This window comes from Cryptomeria japonica, chromosome 9 (genome assembly GCF_030272615.1).
Source record: "Cryptomeria japonica chromosome 9, Sugi_1.0, whole genome shotgun sequence".
Taxonomy (NCBI): domain Eukaryota; kingdom Viridiplantae; phylum Streptophyta; class Pinopsida; order Cupressales; family Cupressaceae; genus Cryptomeria; species Cryptomeria japonica.
In genome coordinates this window covers 1,011,113-1,030,245 of record NC_081413.1, presented here as the reverse complement: position 1 = coordinate 1,030,245, position 19,133 = coordinate 1,011,113, and the positions used below count along the sequence as shown (strand labels likewise).

General features: G+C 34.3%; 1 pseudogene; it reads left to right on the top strand.

Moving 5' to 3' along the window:
- Nucleotides 1-17,372: 17,372 nt before the first annotated feature.
- LOC131059737 (cyclic nucleotide-gated ion channel 17-like) lies at nucleotides 17,373-18,647 on the top strand (annotated as a pseudogene).
- The last annotated feature ends 486 nt before the right edge of the window (nucleotides 18,648-19,133 follow it).

Genomic DNA, 19,133 nt, shown 5'->3' with positions numbered 1-19,133 from the left:
TACCTTGGATCCCATTTTGATTGATTTTTTTGCTGATGATACACATATATTGAAGAAGTTAGGAACCTACTTTGATGCATTAAATCAAAGTTTGAGAGTGGAATGACCAAAATTTAGGTAGCCAAGACTTCAATAGATAATGAAGATTACCAGCAACATATTGGGAGACTTCAACAACACAAGCAAAATGGATTGGGAGCTATCTAATTCTTCTCCGTCTATTTCTATAATTTTAAACTTTTGAATTTAGTAGTTAGCTATTGTTTCTTGCCTTTTTAATTTTTTTGCCTTTCTTATTTTCTTGGCATAAATAGAGGTAAAGGGATATTAGTTTTGATTAGGTGTCTTGTTTATGACATTTTCAGATAATTTTGACTTATATCTTCTCTGCTTAATGTATATATTTTGTAAAGATATGGTAAGTTTCTCTCTATCCATGTGCATTCAATAGTTTTACAAGGTTATCTGATCCTCCAGCTTGATAAGAGAGCTTGTGTGAAGAAAAGAAGAAATCTAGATCATCTATAACATTTACCACCCATAGAGAAGAGAAGGAGAATGTATGCTGTCAAAATATCCAAAAAAGTTGTTTGTCTTATTCGATCAGGCGGTCACCTACTACTTTTTGAGATTGTGAAAGGCTCGAAGCTTGTTGCATCCTTATTTTTCTATAAAAGGATATTCAAGGCCTTGTGTCAACTCTCTAGGTTCAGATTCGAAGTATTATTTAAGCCTTGTAAAATATTTTTCACTAGGAGTAAATTGACATATAGAAAGTCCATAGGTTCTGCAATACAATACTATTTTCCAGTTTCATGTCCTATTTGTAATCTTTTTGTAATGGATATGTGAAGTACTTTGCAGTGACAAAACAACTTGGAATCAAATTTAATATTTTTCAATATGTTCTCATAATTTGTGCTCCAAAATCTTGTTCAATCAATAATTCAAGGGTTTTTTATTTTACCTCTGCATTGTGTTGCCGATTGTGTATGAATTTGAACTTCTTCTAAAGTACGAGATTAAATTGCTTTATTCATTCACAAAGATTTTGTAGAGATCATACTTGGTTAGAATGCAACTGGATAATTCATTTTATGCTATGACTAATACTAGGTGCTAGTTATATAGGGCATAACATGTTTTAGTACACACATATTTTGTATTGTAATAATGGATCATCCAGCCCAATGGATGGGTACTAGTTATATGTTATGTATTGATAACCTTGGAACTTTAAATAAAGTAAAATATATCATTATTTGCATTCAATTTTAATTTTGAGTTTAAGTTTTCAGTAGTAAGATAAATTGATTCTCACAGTGACTCAGAGTACATAAGTATGTGATAGAAGCCCTATCTAGTAAAGTAAAGCATTTCTCTAATTTACTTAATGTATTGAGAGCATATCTGATACAATACTAGAAGAAGAGACTTAGTAGCATAAAAGTACCGTTAAAAGGTATACCCTCCTAGGTCTGATAGAGCCTATAGTGTAGGGGATATAACTAGCTCCTTATCCCTAGTTATTATCCTGTCAATTTGCCACTGATCCAAACCCTTTAACATTGAGGTTGGATTATCATAGAGGATATTTGAAGACATCAGTTGGAAACACCAATAGGGCCAAGTAAGAGTTAAATAATTTAAACTTCCAACTAGTTGTCTATATAAAGTAGCATAAAAAAATGAGTTTGCATATCAATCATAAGTTTAGTGCCTAATTCACAAGGAGTACATAAGTCAGTGATAGAAGCCCTATCTAGTAAAGTAAAGCATTTATCTGATTTAATTAACGTATTGAGAGCATATCTGATACAATACTAGAAGAAGAGACTTAGGAGCATAAAAGTACCATTAAAAGGGATACCCACCTAGGTCTAACAAAGCCTATAGTGTAGGGGATATAACTTGCTCCTTATCCCTAGTTATTATCCTGTCAATTGGTCACCGATCCAAACCCTTTAACATTGAGCTTGGCTTCTCATAGATAATATTTGGAGAGATCAATTGGAAACACCTATAGGGCCAAGTAAGAGTTAAATAATTGAATCCAACTAGTTGTCTATATAAAGTAGCATCAACAAAATGAGTTTGCATATCAATCACAAGTTTAGTGCCTAATTCACAAGGAGTAGAAATAGGATTAGCATCATTCATTTTAAATTTATTTAAAATATCTTAAGTATATTTCCTTTGAGATAGAAATATACCTTTAGTTGTTTGCCAAATTTGCAAACCCAAAAAATAATGTAAGAGTCCTAAATCAATTATTTCAAATTTCTGATTAAGTTGAGACTTAAGTTTAGAAATCAAATTATTAGAACTTAAGGTTAGAATTAAATTATCTACATATAAAATAATAATCACAAAATCATCAACACTATGCTTAATATATAAGTTAGGATAATTTTTGCTTCTGATAAAAAATTGAGAAAGAAAGAAAGAATTGATTTTGGAATACTGCTCTCTAAGAGGTTGTTTTAATCCATAAATAGATTTATTTAACTATAAATTAAATGTTCATTGTCTTGCTAAACAAAACTAGGAGGTTGAGACATATAAATTTCTTCATGCAAATCACCATTTAGAATAGCAATTTTAATATCCTTTTGATGAATAGGCCAATGCATATGAGAAGGTAAAGCAAGAACAAGTTTAATATTAGAAACATGAGCAAAGGTTTCTATTTGAGAAAAACCTCTAGCAAACAATCTAGCTTTAAACTTACTAACTTCATCATTACCATTGAACCTAGTTTTATATAACCATTTACAAGAAACAACATTTTTACCTTTAGGTAAAGGAACTAAATCCCAAGTTTGACTAGCAATCAAAGTATCATATTCCTCTTGCATAGAATTTTCTCAGTGAGGTTGATTTTTAGATTTATCAAAGGATTTAGGATCATTTGCATTCATAATAGCAGACATCAAATTATAATTGGAATAATTGGCTTTCTTAGCCTTAAGTCTATCCATTCTAGCTAAATAATTATCACTTTCTTGAATCAATGTCGTAAACCATATAGGCTTTCTTTTAGAAGTAATAGAATCACCACTAGAAGTAGAATTATCATGATCACCCTCACTATCACTATCAATTTGAGTAAGAGATGCATTAGGAGGGGTTAGAGAAGGAGGATTGTCCTCCACAACCACTACTTTACTTGGAGAAAATTCGTTATCATTCACTTTAGAACAGCCATGAATACCATTTTCAACAATGCATACATGTCTAGAAACTTTAACTTTGTTACAAATAGGGTTATAAACTCTATATGCTTTAGGATGCTCATCATAGCTAGCAAAATATAAGGAGAAGATTTAGATTCCAATTTTTGTCTTTTTTGTTTAGACTTATGAACACAAGAAATTGAATGAGCAATCCTTAAATGCTTAAGATTGGGCTTTCTACTGGACGAAGCCTCTTCCGGAGTTATATCCTTTAAAGCTTGGTAGTAGTCCTATTAATGAGATAAGTACACAAGCATAGCTTCAACCCAAAATTTATAATGCATATTTTTAGCATGGAACAAACATCTAGCCATTTCAACAATGGTACTATATTTCCTTTCCACTACACCATTTTGTTGAGGTGTATAGGGAATAGTAAGCTCATGTTTAATACCAAAAGTTTTTAAATAACTAGAAAATGCATTATTCACATGTTACTTACCATTACTAGGTCTAAGTATTTTAAGCTTATATCCAAATTGCCTTTCAACAAACTTATGAAATTAAACAAAAACATCAAGTGTTGGCATTATGGAGTAATTGATTATGTGTTGCATTGATGTCAACACTAGCTTCTTGGTTGTCTATCGAGTTTCAGTAGAGTGGTTGGACTTTGATGTTGATCTAGAGATTTGTGTCCAGTATATTCTAGTTTTTGGTTATGGTTTGGACTGGCTATTCATGTGTTCCTAATGTGTATCTCATTCAGTTGGTTCAGGATTTGATGATTTGGATGCTATCATTTGTTCTAGTAAGCCTTTTAGTTACCAGTAAGGGTTTTACCGACAGAGCTTTATTGAAGATCTTTTGATGAATCCGATAAGTGGTGTTGGTGTGGCTTCTAGAAGGCTATCAGAATGCTGATGGTTATCATGTTCATGTTCCAGTTGATCAATGGTGTTTCATTTGGCTTATGGTGACTTATTTTAGGTCTAGTGTTATTCTTCTAGGTTATAGACTAGTTTATGTAATGTGTTGGTGGATTCTTCCTATGTGTTACTTGTTGGATTTATTGATTAGTTTATGTTATTTTGGTCTCAGGCTGACTTGGTTTATCATTGGTTTGTGGGTTCACATTATGGATTTATTGTATTATCTTTTAGTTGGACAACCTAATTGTTTAGGTCTCGAGTTGGTATAAATATGATATAAGATCTCTTTGTAGATAATATGGCATGGGTTATGGGATTACTTGTGTGCGAATAAAGTTGTAATCATATGCAGAGGTTTTGGTCAATCATAGGTGATCAAATTGGGTTTGTGTAAGAGATTTTAGACCTTTGGTATTGAGCTTAAATGGAACTGTGCTCAGGCATAGGAGATACTATTCTTGCAGTTCATTCTTATTTTGGGATTGTACTCTAGATTTATTTTGTAGTCAATGAGGCTCCTTTGTGATGAGATGTGCACTCTAGGTAGTGTGCCTTCCTGCATGTGCAGGCCCCTCTTATTGTAATCACATACTTACTGCAAAGTATCATTTGACTGTGGGTAGGCTTCCCACCATGGTTTTTCCCTTTATTGGGTTTTCCATGTACAAATCTTGGTGTTATGTGTTGTGGATGCTTTCCATCTAGTTTATGGTTTATGTTTATGCTTAATTGTTATATCTACTATTTTGGTATTTGGTTTATACATTCTAGTAAAAGGTTTTGTGTGCTTAAAGTTTTATAATCTATTGATAATTGATTCACCTCCTCTGTCAGTTGTCTATTGGTTATCCTAACAATTGGTATCAGAGCTTGGTCCTCTTTGCAGAAGCTTAACCACTTGAGGAAGATCCTATGGCGAGTAATCATTTAACTTCTATTGCTTATCAGAAGGATATCCCTAGGCTTGAAGGAACAAATTACAGGGTATGGAAGCTTCAGATGGAAACTCATTTGAGATGTCTTAACAAGGATATTTGGGAGATCATTGAGAAAGGCTATACTCCTTATTGTCTAACATCTTGCAATCCTCCTCCAACATAATTGGATAAGAACATTGAAAATGATTGTAGAGCTAGGGAATCCCTTTTGAGCACCCTTTCTGATCAACAAGTTATGGAATTAGCGGACAAATCATATGTAAAAGCTCTATGGGGTAAGTTGGAGACCCTAAATGAAGGTAATCCTACTGTTAAAATAGCTAAACTTGATGGTTACCGGGTGAGATATGAGAACCTAAAAATGGAGGAAGATGAAATAATTATTGCCTTTATGGAAAGGGTCAATGAAATTGTCATGGGAATTCAATGTTGTGGTGGATTTCTGAGTGATTATGAGATTGTTTCTAAAGTATTGAGAGCTTTAATACCGACTTACAAGATGAAGGATACTACAATTAATGAGCTGAGAACAATGTCTAACACTTTTGTTAATAGGGATAATTTGGTTGGAAAGTTATCTTCTTTTGAGCTTGAAGAATTTGGTCCTCCTGGAGCTACAAAGACTGAATCTGTTTTTCATGCATCTACATCATCAACCATAAAGAATGATTGGAAATTACTATATGTGAAGGAACTGGAGGATATGAAGAGAGAAGATGAAGAGTTTGAGAAACTTGAAGCCCTATTTTCTAGAAGAGTACCTAAAGGTCAGACAAGAAGTAAGTATGATGGAAAATCACCTTTTATATGTTTTGCATGTAATAAGATAGGTCATTTTGCATCTGGATGTCCTGAAAGGAATTCAAGATTTGAGTAGAAAGATAGATAATCTTTTAGGACTAACCATGAATATCAGAATAAGCATAAATACAGGAGAAACAAAGACAAATCATGTTACTATGCGGATGAGGAAGGTGTGATTGATGATTCTGATGATGAATCAACAAAAGATTATGCTGGTGGATCTAGCAATGGAAAGTAATGGGTATTTTTAGCTATCAAGGAAGATGATTTGGAACCTATCATTCAAAATGAGGAAAAGGCCCTTGCTGCTAAATTTGAAGACAAGGATGAATTGGTAATACATAGTGGATGTTCACATCATATGATTGGAGACAAAAGGAAGTTTTTATCTTTGCAAGAATTGGATGGTGGTCTGGTTAGATTTGGAGATGACAAAGAATGCATGATCAAAGGAAGAGGAACTATATCATTGGATGGTAAGAATATCAATCAATGTTTAGTGTTAAAGGTTTAAGGCATAACCTTTTGAGAGTGGGATAGTTGGTGGATAAGGGATTTCAATTACAGTAAAGGGATGGAAAATGCAAAATCATTAACAGATTTGAATTGGAGATTGGAACTGGTAATCAGACTAAAGGTAACATATTTCATTTCGACTCTAGTGAGAAGACATGCTTGATTGCGCAAATTGATGAGAGTTGTCTATGGCATAAGAGGTTGTGTCATATGATTTTTGATTGCATTGTAAAGGTCAGTTCAACAAAGGGAGTTAGAGATATATCTAAGATTGTGAAGCCTTATAATCTGGTATGTAAGGAATGTCAAATGGGTAAGAAAGTCAAAACATATTTTAAGAGTATACAAGACAAATCTAATGATATTCTTGATCTTATTCATATTAATTTGTGTGGTCTTGCTAGAATAAGGAGTTTCCACGGTGATAGATATTTCATGCTAATCATTGATGATTACTCTATAATGATGTGGTTTACTTTTTTAAGGGAGAAATATGAAGCCTTTGAAAAAGTTTAAGATCTTTAAAGCTAAAGTTGAGACAAAGACAGTGTTGAAGATTAAATGCTTAAGGTCAGATCAGGGTGGTGAATTCACATCTAGTGAATTTAACAGTTATTATGAGAAGCATGGTATAAGGAGACAATTGTCTGCACCCCGAACACCTTAGCATAATTGCGTTGTGGAAAGGAAGAACAAAACTATCTTGGATGCAACTAGAACTATGATGATGGAAGTTAATTTGCCTCATATCTATTGGAGAGAAGCTATTAGAATAGTGGTATACACATTCAATAGAGTTTATATCGAAGGAGACAACTTATGAGTTATGGTTTGGTCATACACCTACAGTTAAGTATTTCAGAATATTTGGTAGTAAATGCTATATCAAAAGAGATGATTCCATTGGAAAGTTTGATCCTAGATGTGATGAAGGGACATTTATTGGTTATTCTAATGAAAGAATATCATATAGATGTTATATTAAAAGATTGCAGAGAATTGTGGAGAGTGCTAATGTCAATGTGGATGAGCAGTAGAGAGGTCAAATAAGAACTTATGAGAGAGAACTGAAAGTGGAAATGATCATAACTAAAATGGTAGCACCTGTACCAAAACATAATATTGAACCAGTTACCTCAACAAAATAAAAAAATTCAACGATAACGGGCAAAATAAAATGATAATAGTTATAAGCCATTGTCATGTCCCCTTTTTAGAACTAAAAGAATTAATAATATATTAAGTTGGGCCCAATCACTTTATTTTCAAGTGGGCAACTTACATAATATTTATGAGGCCTATGTATTGTTTAAAACTATTTTGAACACTTTATTCAAAATGTAATTCAAAAAGGTCTTTTTGGATGTAATTTAAAAGTATTTGTAAATACTTGGAGGGAAAGTAAATAAAAATAAAAATAAAATAAAATAGAGGACCCAAAGTAGGTGCCCATAAAAGAGAGGTGAAAGTTCAAAGCAAATAATTTGATTGTCATTCAATATTCCTTCCAATTTGGAGTTTGAGGCATTCAAGGATGAAACCCTTGGTTTTGATTTCCTAAGATAAAAAACCCTCTTGTTTCATTATGGATTTGGGGATGAAAATCCTTATTTCTAATTGAGGTGATTCTACATCAAGGATCATAATTGTGTTGGAGCAATTTGAATTTGCAAGAAAATTTCCATACCAATGATATTGTTGAAGATTTCAAATTTGCAATTTGGTTTTTGGTGATTTTCGAATTCTTGTCCTAGTTTTCATGTGTGATTTACCTATTTTCTATTGTACTTGTGTAACAGTGGCAATATGAAGACATCAATGAAGTGTTCTTCCCATACTTCTGTGTGTTCTGATTGATCCTTGTGTTATAAGAATATTATTTCTTATTAAGGTTGTTAGTGTAATTTTGTTGTCATACCAAATTTACTCGTAGTTGTACTTTTGTACTTGGGCTGGGTTATTAGTAGCATGATTATATTCTATTTGGATAGCCATAGGTATACCAGCAGAATTGCTGCATGTCTTGATCATATTGGAGGCTGTCAATTCATATTAAGTTTGTTGGGTAAAGCTCCAAGTTGCTCACCAATACAAATCTTAACTTTTATACAAAAGGGGACAAAACTAGGTAAGTGGGGCCTAAAGCTACGAAGGCTATTTTTGTGTATTCACACCATATAATGTGGTTTAAAGGACATATTGAATTGTTGTACGTTATTGGGAATGCTTTGACTGTCATACTCTCTATTGGGAATTAAGGTGTCTCAACCTTTACAAGTTCCTGGAATTATTTATTTTGTTATTTAACATTTTCTCAGAGATAATTTGGACATTATCATATTTTTAATTTTATTTTATATACTATTTGTGCTCTATCATAGTGGGGCATTGGATTTTTTAGGTGGTGCTCCTTGCCAAGTGTTGGCACCTTGTGGTGTGTATAAGATGTTGTAAGAGCATCTAATGTTGCTATGTCATGTAAGACACGGGGGTTACTTATGAGAAAATTTGTTACATGTAAGAGCATGATTATAGGGTGTTACAAAGTGGACCAACTATCTTGACCCACTTATGATGCATCATAGAGAATCTTATAAAATGTGAATGACAAATAATGAGTCAAATTTAGGTGTGGGTTGTGAGAATTCTTACCATAGTAGTTTTGGACCTTGTTGAATATTTTATCAGTGATGTCAAAGCTAGTCAATGATTTTCTTAATTAGTGGTAGTTATATTTTATCCATGGTATTGTTTGGTAAGCAAATAAACATCATCTACTGGATGTGGTAATTTAGTGGGGCGATATGGTATGTTCTTAGTGTATGACAACTGCAAGTGTCTGTATACTTTGATAGTTTCAGACTATGAGTGGGGTGGCTTATTCCCGATGACAGTTGTGTAAAGTAAGCCTTAAAAAGGGAATCATTTTGAATACCGAAGTAATTGATAAATACCTCAGCCATTCCTTGCTTGTTTAGAGTTTATGGAGACAAGCATGTATGCTGCATGTTAAGCTTTTGAAGTGTATTTTTCTGCTGTTAACTGTTGTCTTCATTTTTGGTGTGGGATATATTTTGGTTTTCTTTTCAACTTGCTAGAGATAAGAAGTCAAGAACTATTCAATGGGATGCGTGTAATTTTTGTATGGTGATTGAAGTGCTCAGTGTATTATGAAAAGTATTTATAAGTTTCAGTGCATTTGAGTTTGTGAAAACTGAAGTTGGTGCTTCGAGGAAAGTGTTAGGGTTTTAAGAAGATCTGAAGCAAATATGAACTAACAATTATATGCAGATTTAAATACAAAAGATAAAGAAATAAAACAAGACACAGATAACACAGAGATTTAACGTGGTTCACCTAGAATGGGTTACGTCCACCATACACAGCCGTCCAATCTTTATTATTATCCAGCAAAAAATAGTACATCAACCTTACAATGCCTTAAGCATCCTAGCCGCTTATAACATGCATTTTTTGGGCAAAAACAAAGTCGGCCTTTTTAGGGTTTTATTACAATGTCGGTTTTCATAAAAAAAATACCCAAAAAAGGATACGTGCTGAGTGTACAGTACTTTTCTGATCAGTTGCCACATTTCAACAATCTCCCACTTGGAGACTGATCAGGCTCCACACCGAACAATCTCCCACTTGGAGACTGATACTACATGACACCACTATACATGCAACATCCACTGGATAAAACACTAGGACTTGACTAGTATAAATTCCACAATTATCAATCAAGAAGACCAACAGAAACTGATGAAGAAATCAGCTTCTCCTGTGGAACTGCCTTCATGAACATATTGGCAGGATTCTCACTTGTGTGAATCTTCTCAAGCCGTAACTGACCCTCCTCCAAAACAGTCTAGATGAAGTGATACCTGAGATGAATGTGCTTTGTCCTTGAATGAAAAGCAGAGTTCTTTGCAAGATGAATGACACTCTGGCTATCAATATACAATGGGCTATCCTCTTGTGTCTGACCCAATTCCTCTAGAAAACATTGCAACCAAATCATCTCCTTACTGGCTTCTGTAGCAGCAACATACTCAGCTTCAGTGGTTGAAAGTGCAACAACCTTTTGCAGCCTAGAAATCCAATTGACTGCAGTTCCCCCTATAGTAAAAACATACCTTGTAGTACTCCTTCGTGAATCAATATCACCCGCCAGATCAGAGTCAACAAATCCACTCAGAGCAGCATTAGATCCTTTGAAACATAATGCCTTCATAGTAGTTCCTTTCAAATACCGAAGAATCCATTTCACAGCATTCCAATGTTCCATACCCGGATTACTCATAAACCTGCTCACAACTCCCACTGCATGTGCAATATCTGGCCTTGTGCATACCATTGCATACATCAGACTACCAATAGCTGATGAATACAGGATGTTAGACATTTTATTAACCTCTTCATGTGCCTTTGGGCACATCTCCTTAGTCAATTTGAAATGACTAGCCAAAGATGTACTAATTGCTTTTGCATCCTGCATGTTAAATCTTTTCAACACCTTCTTTATATACTCACTTTGGGACAAATTCAAGGTTCTATTTTTCCTATCCCATGTAATCCTCATACCGAGAATTTTCTTAGCTGCACCCAAATCCTTCATAGCAAATGACCTAGCTAATTTCTGTTTAAGATCATTTATATGTTGCATGTTAGACCCAGCAACAAGCATGCCATCAACATAAAGCAACAAGATAATATAACTGCCAGTATCAAACCTCTTAAAATATACACAATGATCAGAATGACATCTATGATAACAGTGTTCAGCCATGAAACTATCAAATTTTAAATACCATTGTCGGGGTGCTTGCTTTAGGTCATACAGACTTTTCTTCAACCTGCACACCAAGTTCTCCTTACCTTTGACCTCATATCCCTGTGGTTGCAACATGTGAATTTCCTCCTCCAAATCTCCATGGAGAAAAGCTATTTTGACATCTAATTGTTCAAGATGTAAATCATCTACAGCCACAAAACTAAGTATAGTTCTAATTGAAGTCATTTTTACAACTGGAGAAAATATTTCACCATAATCTATACCCTTTTTCTATGCAAAACCTTTTACCACAAGTTTGGCCTTATATCTTTTCTGACCTCCTTCCTCCTCCTTTAGCTGATAAACCCATTTTTTAGGCAAGGCTCTTTTTTCTGCAGGTAAAGGGACTAAGTCCCAAGTCTTATTTTTCATCAAGGAGTCCATCTTCTCTTTCATGCCTAGCTCCCACTATTGTTTGGCATCTACCTGCATTGCTTCTTCACATTCTTCTGGTTCACCAGAATCCGTTAATAAAATAGAATACAAAGAAGGAGAAAATCTTTTAGGGGGTCTACTTGTCCTCGTAGAACGTCTAACACTTGCAGGAGTTTGTGGGACAATCTGTTGTTGCTGAGCATCAGGTACCTATGGCATTTCATTTTCAGGAATCTCATCCAACACCACATATTCTTGTTTGTCCTGTTCATACTTCTTTTCCTACATCTGTTCTTTATACATGACCTTCTCATTGAATATAACATCTCTACTTTTAATTATTTTCTTATTTTCAAAATCCCATAACTGATAGCCATATTCATCTATCCCATATCCAATGAAGGTACATTTATGAGATTTAGCATCAAGTTTGGTTCTATTTTCTTTATCAACATGGAAAAAAGCTTCGCAACCAAAAGTTTTTAGAAAAGAATAATTTGCCTTTTTACCAGTCCATGCCTCCTCTAGAATACCACTATCCAAAGGGGTTGAAGGTCCTCTATTTATCAAATAGACAGCAGTATGTACAACATCTGCTCAAAAATCTAAGGGCAATCTAGCATGCAATCTCATGCTCCTTGCGCGTTCCATGATAGTCCTATTCATTCTCTCTGACACACCATTTTCCTACGGAGTTCCTGGAACTGTCTTCTTCTTTCGAATCCCATTTAAGGAGTAGTAATCTTCAAATGCTTTGCTGCAATACTCGCCTCCATTATCTGATCTGAGACACTTCAACTTTTTTCCTGTCTCATTCTCAACCAAAGCTTTCCATTTCTTAAAAGTTTCAAAAACATCTGATTTTTGTTTTAGGAAATATACCCATGTTTTTCTGGTTGAGTCATCAATAAAAATAACATAATAACAAGAGCCACCAAGAGATGATACCTGATCCGGTCCCCATACATCTGAATGCACAAGCTCTAACTTCTCACTCTTCTTCTCTTTCCCAACCTTGAGAAATCTGACTCTTTTCTGTTTCCATAAACACTGTTTTCACAAAACTCTAAATCAATCTTCTTTAGTCTTGGCAATAGATTTTTGGAGTGAAGGATTTTCATCCCTTTCTCACTCATGTGCCCAAGCCTATGGTGCCACATTATCGAACCTGTTCTTGCAACATCTATTGTTGTTGTCCCTGCAGTAACTTTATCTGTAGCAGCTAAGGTAGAGAAAGTGTTACCAGTACATAGATATAATGTGCCTACCTTCGCACCTTTAGCTACTACTAATGATCCTTTACTGACCTTCCCGATACTGTCTGAGAAGGTAACTATGCAACCTTCACTACCTAGTTGCCCTGCAGAAATAAAATTTCTTCTTAAGTTAGGAACATGTCTTACCTCCTGCAGAAACCAGTCATTTTCATTTTGCAACTTGATCTTTATCTTTCCTTTTCCAACAATTTGACAGGGCTCATCATCACCCAAATATACTTGTCCAAAATCACCTTGAACATAATCTAGAAAATATTTTCTATGGGGTGTTACATGAAATGAATCCCCAGAATCTATTTCCTAGGAATCATTAACATTATCCAAACATAAGATTAAAGCATCTTGTAAAGTATTACTTGCAATATTAGCCTCCTTACTGTCATTTTCATTTTTATCTCCTTCTTTATTTTTCTGAGACCAACAGTCTTTCTTTAGATGACCAGGCTTTCCACAGTACCAGCAATCTTTCTTTCCTCTAGATTGATAGCGTCCTTTCTTTGACTTCCCTCGTGACTTCTCATTCCCAGGGCCTTTTCCTCTTTCCTTTGATCTTCCTCTGTTCTCCACATTCAAAACACTACCCGATGATGTTGGAGTCTCACCTGTACTTTTCCTTCGCATTTCCTCGCTTAGGATAACACCAACAATATCATCAAATACCAAAGTATTTTTACCAGAGACAGAGTTACTTACAGCCATAACCAAGCTATTCTAGCTTTTTGGCAAAGAACATAAAATCAAGAGAGCCCTAACCTCTTCTGCAAAAGTAATTTTTACCAAAGACAATTGACTGGTAATTGTATTAAATTCATTTAAGTGCTCCACTACAAATCCTCCCTCACTCATTTTCAAATTAAACAGATGCTTCATAAGAAATACCTTATTCGAAGCTGAGGGTTTCTCATACAACTTAGCCAATGTCACCATCAAATCTACAGTCACTTTTGCTTCTATTATATTGAATGCTACAAACAGTGCAAGGCACAATCGAATGGATCCCAATGCCTTTCTATCTAAAATGTCTCACTCTTCATCTGACATTGTGGTCAGTTTCTTTGCCTTTCCTTCCAATGGCCACCACAAATCCTTTTCATACAAATAATCCTCCATCTGCATTTTCCATAACTGATAATTTTGGCTGTTAAACTTTTCAACCTTGAATTTGGAATCCTCCATTGCTCCCACTCAAATTTGAAAGTCCTACCAATTTACAGAAAACCTCGCTCTGATACCAATTGTTAGGGTTTCAAGCAGATCTGAAGCAAATATGAACTAACAATTATATGTAGATTTAAATACAAAAGATAAAGAAATAAAACAGGACACAGATAACACAAAGATTTAATGTGGTTCACCCAGAATGGGTTACATCCACCATACACAGCCGTCCAATCTTTCTTATTATCTAGCAAAAAATAGTACATCAACCTTACAATGCCTTAAGCATCCCAGCCGCTTATAACATGCGGTTTTAGGGCAAAAACAAAGTCGGCCTTTTTAGGGTTTTATTACAATATCGGTTTTCATCAAAAAAATACCCAAAAAAGGATACGTGCTGAGTGTACAGTACTTTGCTGATCATTCGCCACATTTCAACAGAAAGTTGGTGCTCATTTATGTAATTTGGCTTGGTGCCCATTTTATGAATGAAAGCTATTGATCTACTGTGGTTTTTTACCCAAAAGGGTTTTACACGTGAAATTTGGTGTTCTCTTTGTTGATGTTTGCTCTCTTTATTCTATCTCTTTGTTTATGTGGTTTTGTGTGTTTCAAAGTTCGCCCTCTCAATATATTCTGTGTGCTTTTCACTTGTTTGGGCCTATAGTAAGCCCTCAGTATATTGAGGGCTTGAAATGGAGACTTGAGGAGTTTTTTTTATGTAGGTTTATGCTGTTGGTTTTCCTCTAAAGGAGCAAGATTAATACATTGATTTAATGCTTTGGAGTGGAGATTTTAACCCAAATGGGTTTTCCCCACATATATTGGTCTCTTCTTTTCTGGCTATTTTCTTCTCCTTTCATGTTCTCAAAGTATTAATCTACATGTTATATTGTTAAAATTTCTTAGATCTGATAACTGCATTTTTTATTGTTTAAGGATTAATGGTGGGAAATTAACTATGTTTATTTGGCCTTAAGGGCATATTAGTATGTGCTTGTCTCAAGCTATAATGAATATTTGATCAAGAAAATCATGGGATATGTTGGGTATTTTTCCTTACACTCCCTTGGGGCAGTCATACATGCTGAGTAAATTCCTTTGTGAGTTTTTCTCGCTGCTATTTGTTATAACTAGCATTTGGTATTAGGCAACATTGTGAGTTTTCATTGTTGGATAAATAAATAAAATTGTTGTTCTGGATGCTACAGCATTACTGAGAATTTCAGATTCTATCATTATTTGATATGTTAGATTTTCCACTATTATTTGTTAGTGTTGTTTAATAATTTGATGTTTGTACAAGTCGATATAAAATCAGAAAACACAAAGCAATTGCATATTCCATAAAAATCCAAATAGGGAAATTACAGTTGTAGACGTATAAAAATGACCATATTCCTAAATGAATATTTTATGTTCATTTCTCTATTTGATTAAATTCAATTTAATTAAATTACCCGTATTCCTCTATTTAATTAAGTAAATTACTCAATTAAATTCACTATACCCATTTAATAAATAAATCATTTTATTCAATTAAATCCCCCCTATCCACTTTTAATTAAATTCAAAATTAATTAAATAGTTATCCTAAATTGAATAAATCTAATTTATTTAATTTCCCCAAATTGTAACCAAATTGAATTAAATTAACTTTATTTCAATTAAATCCTATTATCCCTCCATCCACTTGCACTTTCCTACATCTCCCACTTGCTTCCTAAACCCCTTCCTAAATTCTTCTAGACCCTTCTAATCGCTTCTAATTAGCCTAACCCATCTTCTAAACTTTGTCACATTCCTAAGCAAAGGGAAGTCACTTCTCAAACCCTTAAAGTCTTTGATAACCATTAAAGGCTTCAAGTCTTCAACCACTTAATTTTCCAAAGTCTCCCAAACCATTAATGGTTAACTCAACCCCCTTGCATGATTAAAGAATTTCTTTTAACTCAACCTCCATGTAATCCAAGGGTCTCATCAAGCATTCATTGCTTTGACTATGGTTATCCCTTAATCATTTGCACAAGAGTTTATCCTTGGATTAACTCTTAATCCAATGGGTAATCTTAACTTAAGCTTGACCCTTACCCTCTAGATAACCATAAGGTCTTCTCAGGCATTTAATGCCTCCAACCCCTTCTCTCAACCCAACCCTATGTTGACAATTGTCACCATTTCATTGGTGCCAATTGCAAACATGGATCCCCAACTTTCAAACTCAACCCTTGATTAAACCTTTCAATCCTAACCATCCATTGCCCTATTTTTGCTATAAATAGAGCTCCCATTCCTCCATTCAAAAAAATCCAAGTTTGTAGTATCATACTTATGCTCAAATACATTCAAGCTTTCATATACCATTTATGCTCATCATTTAGCCTCTCTTTTCAATAAGAAATAGTCTAAATATGCATGTTTAGAATACTTTCTTTATCATTTAGCTCAATCATAGACTAATATAGTATGTTAAGATAGTATTTATACTAACCTTGTCATCTTATAATCTAGTTTATTGCATTTTAAGATCATGCATAGCTTAGGGTGCATTTCATTCTAAAATCTATCAAAAGCATCCCTCGTTCTTGCATTTGCCATCCCTAAATCATTTTGCTCAGTGATCTGAGAGAAAAAACATTGGTTTGAGGGACCGTGCAAGATAGAGAACCATGGGACCCACCTTGGGAAGCTGAGTGATACTTCATTACTCCGTAGCTTGCACCAAGAAGTCCTGTGAGTGTGTGAGCAAGGCTCCATAGAGCTCTATTTTCCACATATTGAGTTCTATCGACCGGATTTCCCTGCATACAATAGCTATCATGGTGATAAAACCTAAAAACAAAAGCTTTCAGTTATTTAAAATATATTTCATTCCTTTATAAACATCTGTTAATGCTAGTTTTCACCTAGTCATTTTATACTGTGAAATTGTTGTTTTCGCCCTCTACAGTGGAGACTATAGTAATGAAACTGCATATTCCTATTCATTGTGATGAAATCAGTTTCATAGAATAAAATTTGAGCAAAATTTCCTTTAACTTATTCTTTGAATATAACTCTTAGATGCTTGCATTTTCATCTACAGTTTCTGCAAATGTCCCATATTTGTTGAGTACAACATTGCATCTATATATTACCTCCACATGTATGGAGATGCAATAAGGGATAAATCTTTCTTGTCTATTAGGATTTTGTATATGAAATCAATCCAAGCTATAGATTTCAGTACAAAATAGTTTAGAAGAATAGAGCACTGGGAGGTAGCTTTAACATTCTAGCTAGATATTTTAATATTTTAACTTTTTGTTACCATTTTTTTTTCCTTGATCTAAAAAAATAAGATGTTCTTATTAGACTCTTATATGCAGGTCCCCTTTTTCTCACAAATGGATGATCAACTTATTGATGCTATATGTGAATGGCTAACACCTGCTCTAAGCACTGAAGGAACATATATTGTTCGAGAAGGAGATCCAGTGAATGAAATGCTCTTTATCATCCATGGTTACTTAGACAGTGCAACAACCAATGGAGGTAGAACTGGCTTTTTCAATTCAATTACATTGGGTCCTGGTGATTTCTGTGGTGAGGAGCTACTCACTTGGGCATTGCTTCCGAAATCTAGTTTAAACTTACCATTCTCGACAAGGACTGTTAAAGCATTGGTGGAAGTAGAAGCATTGCATTACGGGCTAAAGATCTAAAGTTTGTTGCAAATCAATTTAGGCGGTTGCACAGCAAGAAACTTCAACATACATTTTAGTTCTATTCTCATCAGTGGAGGACATGGTCAGCTTGCTTTATACAAGCAGCCTAGCGGTGTTACAAGAAAAGAAAGTTAGCAGCATAACTTCTTAAGAAGGAGAGCTTCTACTATTATCAAAAGCAAGAATTGGAACCCAGTCATGATTTTGCTACTTCAGCAGATGATGCTAATGCAGAAAGCTATGGTACCCCTTCCACAACCATGGCAGAAGTTCCTCAGAATAACCCTCTTCTAGGGGCTACATTATTGGCATCTCGCTTTGCTACAAATACAAGGAGAGGGGTTCTTAGAACGAGGGCTATGAGTTCTCATGGTGCAAATGATCAAATGCCCAAGTTACAGAAGCTTGAAGAGCCAAATTTTTCTGCAGAGGTTGAGGATGAGTAATTTTTTTTTATCGATTTTCACATTCACAACCAGGTGCCATATTTCATCTATAGCGAAACATTTAATCCTAACTCTGGAAGCTAAAACATAAAGCATGTAAATTTCTATAAGAGAAAGTTGTGCATTCTCTTGTGCATTGAATTTCTTGTGTTCAGTTTCTCGATCATATGGGTCTTGGTTTGTGTATTAAGTTGAAAGAATGTTTTGTCATATCATGTGTTCATCTAGCTTTGACAATCTACTCCCAATTTGGTCACAACTGTATTAGCACATGGGATATTTACATATGAAAGTTAAGTCTATGTTCTTTGCAAAGCATGCTAGTTTATGGGAAGAACACTAATTTTGTGAAGATACTAAAATTTAATTCTCATAAGCATCCGGAGGATCTTAGACATATAATCTGTATTAGTGCAAAGGAAATATTGCAATTTATTGAATGGATCCATGTCTTTCAGCAAAATGACAGTGCATTGTCAATTCAGTGTAATTATTGACCAATGGTATGGATTTGTGACTTCAATTGACAATTCTATGGGGCTTTTCATTGATATCTTTGTTGAATTGATTGACAATTTTTTAGATGATGCTTATTGAGAGTCTCTTCTTTTAATTTCAATAATCGATATATTCGTTGATACAGGACTATGGAAAATGATAGCTGAGTTCAAGGGGTTGAGCTCAATGGATTAAATCATTGATTTCTGAATATGGGCATTGTGGAGGCCCAAGTTTAAATCCCAATGGGACATCTAATATTGAATTCTAAGTTGTGACTCTTGGTCTTCCATAGATGATTTCTAGTGTGGTTACTTAAAAGGAGAAAATATTAGTCGCAAGGTTTGTAATATTCCCTTAATATAAAATAATTAATTTAATTAATATTAATCATTAACTCCAATAAATGCCAATATCGGAACATTTAATTAATTCTACCAACTACCCAGTAATAGCTATAGTACCCTCCAAC